This window comes from Rhipicephalus sanguineus, chromosome 5 (assembly GCF_013339695.2).
Source record: "Rhipicephalus sanguineus isolate Rsan-2018 chromosome 5, BIME_Rsan_1.4, whole genome shotgun sequence".
Classification (NCBI taxonomy): Eukaryota; Metazoa; Arthropoda; class Arachnida; order Ixodida; family Ixodidae; genus Rhipicephalus; species Rhipicephalus sanguineus.
The window spans coordinates 109,387,414-109,393,491 of record NC_051180.1 but is presented as its reverse complement, the minus strand read 5'-3'; the positions used below and the strand labels follow the sequence as shown (position 1 = coordinate 109,393,491).

The 6,078-nt window shown below is 46.1% G+C and overlaps 1 protein-coding gene across 1 annotated transcript in view; it reads left to right on the top strand.

Annotated features, from left to right (window-relative positions):
* The window catches only part of LOC119394125 (uncharacterized), a 31,007-nt gene that overhangs the window by 6,851 nt on the left and 18,078 nt on the right, over positions 1 to 6,078 (top strand). The window lies entirely within an intron of this gene.

Below are 6,078 nucleotides of genomic sequence, written 5' to 3'. Positions count from 1 at the left end.
TGGATGGTATATAACCAGCCAGCTATAGATACTACTTAAAAGTTCTGCATCGGTCCCTGATTGTATCTGCTGCCTCCTATGTCGTGTCGCTGGGCGTCGACCTTTTTTTCGTTCGTGCGTCCGGCATCGCTAACGACCTGCCAGCGGCACGACATTCTGGTTCTTATTGTCAGTAGCAGCAAAGTGCTTCTAGCTGCAGGGACGAGCCCCGCCTCGATACGTAAAGGTAGATGGCTAATCCGCGACGGCATCCTATACTCCGTTTCATACATCAGGTGCAACGCTGTAGAAGCTATGCAAGAAGTTCGGTCAGCAAAATGTGTAAGTCCGCGAGCCGCGTGCTTGGACTTCGTCGTTGTAAACGTGGCCTCCGCGACTGTCTCCGGCGGCACGCTATCGGAACTAATCGCAGAGGCCACGATACGAAAACAAGGAGACGCTAAGCAGTCACGAACAACCTTATTGACAACCGTAAAGGAAACGGGGTTTGTTTATAAGGCACAAAACATCATTGATTACACAGTCTAAAAACGAAAAAAAAGATCACATTACGGGTGAGAACTGTTGAACTATTTCTTTGCGCGAATGCATCTACTGCAAGAAGTCTCGCTAGCTTCCGTAACGTTGCACCTGATGTGTGACACGGAGTATTGTTCACTCGTCAGCCCCAAGGGCTGTTTAGGCCTCATCACCAAATTCTGTCGTAGTGGGGCCACCAAGAATGCCGGACGCACAAACCGGGCCCGAACCGAGCACGAAACAGATGAAGCAAGCAAGAGACTGTCCGAATCAAGCAAGGCGATGAAGGAAGCGGACCGCGAAGAGAGGCTGCGGTACGTATTCTAGCCAACATAGCTGTGGTCCTCTAATAATTCGTCCACGGCATTCCCCTACTTCGGTGCGTTTAGCCAATAAGCGTTCCGTCCCAGGCAGACCGAACTGTGAGGGACGGATGATCAAAGATGCCCAGACATGTGGCCACCATGCAGTAGAATCGAGAAGTCCCCATTATTCATGGAAGATGGCTGACTTTATCCCGCCACACGCCACGGTGGTCTAGTGATTATGGTGCTCGGCAGCTGACCCGAAGGTCACGGGATCGAATACCGGCCGCGGTGGCCGCATTTTCAATGGCGGCGAAAATGCTCGAGGCCTGTGTACTTAGACTTAGGTGCACGTTAAGGAACCCCAGGTGGTCGAAATTCCCGAAGCCCTCCACTACGGCGTCCCTCAGTCATTTCGTGGTTTTGGGACGTTAAACCCCAACAATTATTATTTTATCCCGCCGGTCACATCACAGGTCAACACCTGACGCCCTCTGGACGCACGGTCGGTTCACAGGAAACCAAAACTGAACACCCAGCCTCTCAGGGATGTTTAGACAAGAGATTTATTGAAATAACTTCGAAGATGCAGGACCGATTGTCATTGCCTTAATCTACATCCGCTGAACAATTGACTGATAATAGCATCTGCTTCCGAGCCACTGAAGTTATGTAACAGTAGGAGTTCCAATTAAGAAAGGAATGATCGCATCATTGGTAAATAACATACCAAATTTGAATCCAAATATCAAACAATTAAAGGATCATACGTATTTAGATGCGGTATGACGGCAGGGAATAGAGCGGTGATATTTACCACACGTCATAAAACCCATACACTTGCTACAAATAAACTTGCGAGAGCAAATAGTTTACTTTTGTCGAGAATACAAACGGCTGTTTAGCCTTCTAATTTGTGAGGACAGCCACCCAGATTTTCTAAGTCACGCATGGTGGGCCTTTTGTGATCACTGAACATGAGAAACCAACTTTAAGGCTGACGCGTAAAGCACCACCCACCTGCTGTGATGAGCACGGCGCAGATAACCAGGTAATCGTAGGACTCGCCCTTCCTTTGCCTGAAAGCCAATTTCGAATAACATCTGAAGATATTGCGTGTACACATCCTTCATTTCTAGAACGATCGTATCAGTCATTTAAGAGCACTATACAGGCACAGACTCTGCGGGAATAGACAGTTTTGGGTTTAGCGGAACAGTGTGTTTAGCGGAATCGCGGGATCTAAATGCGCATGCTCAGTACGCTAAACGACCCTTAGTGTATACGGGACGCACGCTATTAGATCATTTTAGCAAGTCATGGATATAGAGTACGCAAATACGGTATACTATAACCGTACCACTCCTTCCCTTTCGTTGGGCTTAAGCCGCTCCGAGTTCCAGTGACAGTGCGACCCCCGAACGACAGGTTCCTCGTAAACAATGCGTAGGCTGGCAGGCAACAATGAGGCGTGCCAACCGCACAGTAACATTTGAAAAAAGCGTTTGTGATGTTTGGGTGCCTTCACTTGAATTAGGAGCGGAAAAAGCACAATGAGCGAGAAAGGAGGAGCGGTACGGTAATACCGTGCCGTATTTGCCTAGTGTATTTCCGTACATTGCTAAAAAACTATTCAGATTTAGCGTTACCGTGTTTCCGTGGTCTGCGTAGTGCATGCGGTTTCGAACGCCCGCTTCGAGCTGAAGTTGGCGTTGCTGTTGAAGGATTCACTTCGTTCGCAGCAAATGACTGTTTAACGGCCTCGCTTGCAGCTTCGACGACCGAGTATTATGGATAACTTATCGGAGTTTTTGTGATCGCCTCCCGTTTCGAAAGTTTCTAGGCCTAACAAGAAGATCGATATAAACAAATCTGCGAAACATATAAATTTTCCTTTTTGGTGCGTGGTTCATGTTTATTTACTTTTATTATTACTAAAAAAAAAAAGTTGTAATATTGGTGCATGTGGGGATACAGGCGAGCATTCTCAGTTTTTGTACTTTTCACTTTTGTTAACGCCTTCATCCTCCGCTAGGTGGCGCCGCAGTCACAGCTTGGGCACGTAAACGCTATTCCACTACTCTAAAACACGCTGTCAGCAACGGACGTTTGCGGCAAGGTAACGCTATTCACTTAACCCTCGCTGTCACGCTAACGCTTAACTAAAATAGTCGTAATGTCTCGTCCAGTCGCCCCGCACAAGCAAGCCTATGCTAGAGGGGCAAATTTGCTGCTGAATATGATCCTCTGCGGGCACTAACCGCGCGTTCTCTTTCCTTAAACAGCTATTCCATTATTCAACCAGGACACTGGATATATGCCCTACGCATTACAATGCTTGTACAACTATATTTCATCCTCATCTCACCTAGACGGTCAGAAAATCGATTTCTTTTTTGCGTACTCATTGTCGTCTCCATATACCTTAGTATAGGGCATAAACTTTTCCAATACGACCCCCACTTTACCGTCCTCGGCTTCCTTTCGAATTCCTCGTTTTCCTACAGTGTATTTAGGATCACAACGAACATAGGCACGGTTATTGGTTGAATACAAAGAACACGTGCCAGATGTCGGACATAAATTGGGCCAAAAATAAGGATATACAAGTGCCACGTGGATGGACAGTACCAAGAAATGGTGATTGCCGTCGCTTAAATCAAGTCAGACAAGTGTTTCCATTTCGTCTAACTAAATAATTACTTAATACTAATTGTTCAGCTTCTCACGTATTAGCGTATAATGAAAGCATAGCTATCAATGACAAAATTGCACGCCATTGGGAAAAGCCTCAATCCATCATGTTGTGGCTTTTTTTAAGTTCGGCACAGCCGTTTTTACGAAGCGTTGAAAAGCCCGCACTGCGTAAAAAGCGCGTCGGCGGCTTGCTTGGGGAGGCTGACTGCCGGTAACAATCTCATGTTTTCTTCACAGCATGGTATTTTGTAATAGATGACTCGCAAATGCATCAGCCTAAAATTAGCGACCTTAATATATCTTAGTCGACTCCGAGTACAAACGGAAGTCCGTCGAAAAAGTAGTCGAAAAAGCTTCGTAACGCACCGAAAATTCCCACAACTACCAACCACTATCGGAATGGTGATTTATCGGCCCATCTGCAATACGTTCGAAAACGTTGCGCCATATTGTTAAAGCTAAGCGCAATCAAAGCACCCTCCACTGATTTCGGCATCAACGTAGTAATGTAACTCCGTTTACTCACGATACGCCACCGGCGACATCAACTTTGAACTTGGTGTATTCTTCGGTGGTGTACCTCGTTGAGCGCGGGGTGGTGCTGGAAGAGCAGGAAAATAGCCGCAGTAAATTAGCCGAGCTTGGGAAGGCTTATGGTTGGGAAGCAGTGCAGGGGACAAGGACAAGGAAACCGAGACAACAGACACTGCGCTAAACTAGCAACTCACGCACACTCAGGCAGGATGACTTGCGACTTACGTGGTGGAACTCATGGCATTCGAAGGCTTGTTCCGGAGCAGCGACACGGTCTTCGAATGTTCGCGATAAGAACGCGCCGCAATACTGTCCTCGAGCCCCCTCGAGCTACCTCGCGCCACGCGTAATCTCTCGGCGTAGAAGTTGAAGTCCTACGTGATTGACTCATACCCACCTTTGGGGATTGGCCAAGAAATGGATAGTCTCACAAAAAAAGGACATTGATAATTTGTTTCACTTTTGAAAACTTTTAGAATAATCAATATAAATTAGTAATGGTAATTTGAGAATTTAGATCAAAACCATCTTCATTCGGTTAAAACCACGCGTCTCTTCATCGTCATCTAAAATGTATAGCTAGCGGGCATACTTCGCCCATCACCATCACCCCTTTGTTCTTGTTGTAGGGAAGAGGAAAACAATAGAACACTTTCTGATCTCTTGTCAGAAGTTTTCTACATTACGAAAGACATCTCTAGGAACGCCGTTACGCATCATGGGATTAGAGTTGACAAACTCAAATTTACTATCTCTAGCTGCACTTACCCTTGGGCACAGCAGCGGGAAAGTATGCGAGGCCATACAAGATTTCATAGAACAATCAAAGAGATTTGCGCAATAACCACACTTCCAAAGTTCCATAGTTAACCAAAAGCAAAATACAGCAAGATTCTTTTCTATAGTAATTTATTTCTTATTTGATGAGAAATAATTCCACCCACCTTTTTCTTTTTTTTTAATTATTATTCTCTCAAGATTGACTTGTAAAAATTCTTTTTGTTATACAAAATAAGAAACTATTCTGATTTCTAGTTTTTAAATATTTTTTCTAAGCTACCCGATTCTTGGCCAATCCCTCTGAGTGGGTGTGAGCCAGCAGTACAGGATCTACATCTACTTTGCCGGCACCTCATAAGTGAGTATGAGCCAACTCTGCGAGAGAGACAAACAAAAGCGTAAGAAAGGGAAGAGAGGTGTAAGTTTCAAAAACATGTCTTTCTGACTCGTGGTATAGGGGAAAACGGGTAAGTCTTCAGTGTCTAACGATAAGTCTTCAATGGTAATTCTTCAATGTCTAACGGGAGGAGACAGGCGCATTGCGTTCCATTTTGTCCGGGCCCCTCTCAATGTTTCTTTTTTTATCCGCTAGGCTATGCGTTCTGGTGCTGCGGTCACACTGGAAAACTCCCCTGCATGGTACCTCTCTGTGCGCTTCGCGCGGCAGCAAGTCCATTTCAGAGGTTTTGGTATAAAGGTGACTGCGTCCTCTTTCCATTGCGGTGGGAGAGTGCACTTTTCCCAGCACCCGTACGAATTCCCCTCCTCATGCAAACTTTGCGACAAACCAGGAGACTCTCTGCACATCCTCCTCATATTCCCCACCTTCTCTCATCCCTCATCACCGGCCGTGGTGGTGTCGTGCCGGGGAGACTATTCTAACAAGCACTTCAGCTGTATGCCAGCAACGGGTCATCACCTGCGTTATCCTAAAGATTGCAGTCCAAGGGCTGGCTTTCCTTCGCTTTTAAGGCGAAAGCCTTAGATGCCTGATCAAACGCGAAAATTGACCGTCGGCATCGGCGTCAAGACGAGTGGTGCAAAGATCGTCATCACGTGATAACGTCACCATATGAAGCCATCATGAACATAGCATGCAGGGTTGCCAATGGTGGCTACTTTTCGCCAAATTGGCGAATTTGAGAGACCCGTGGCGACCTAAAATTATGAATGGCGACTTGGCGAATTTTTGGCGATTTTCAACTTAGGTCTCCACTGAGTTAGGCATCCTAAGATTAGTGTC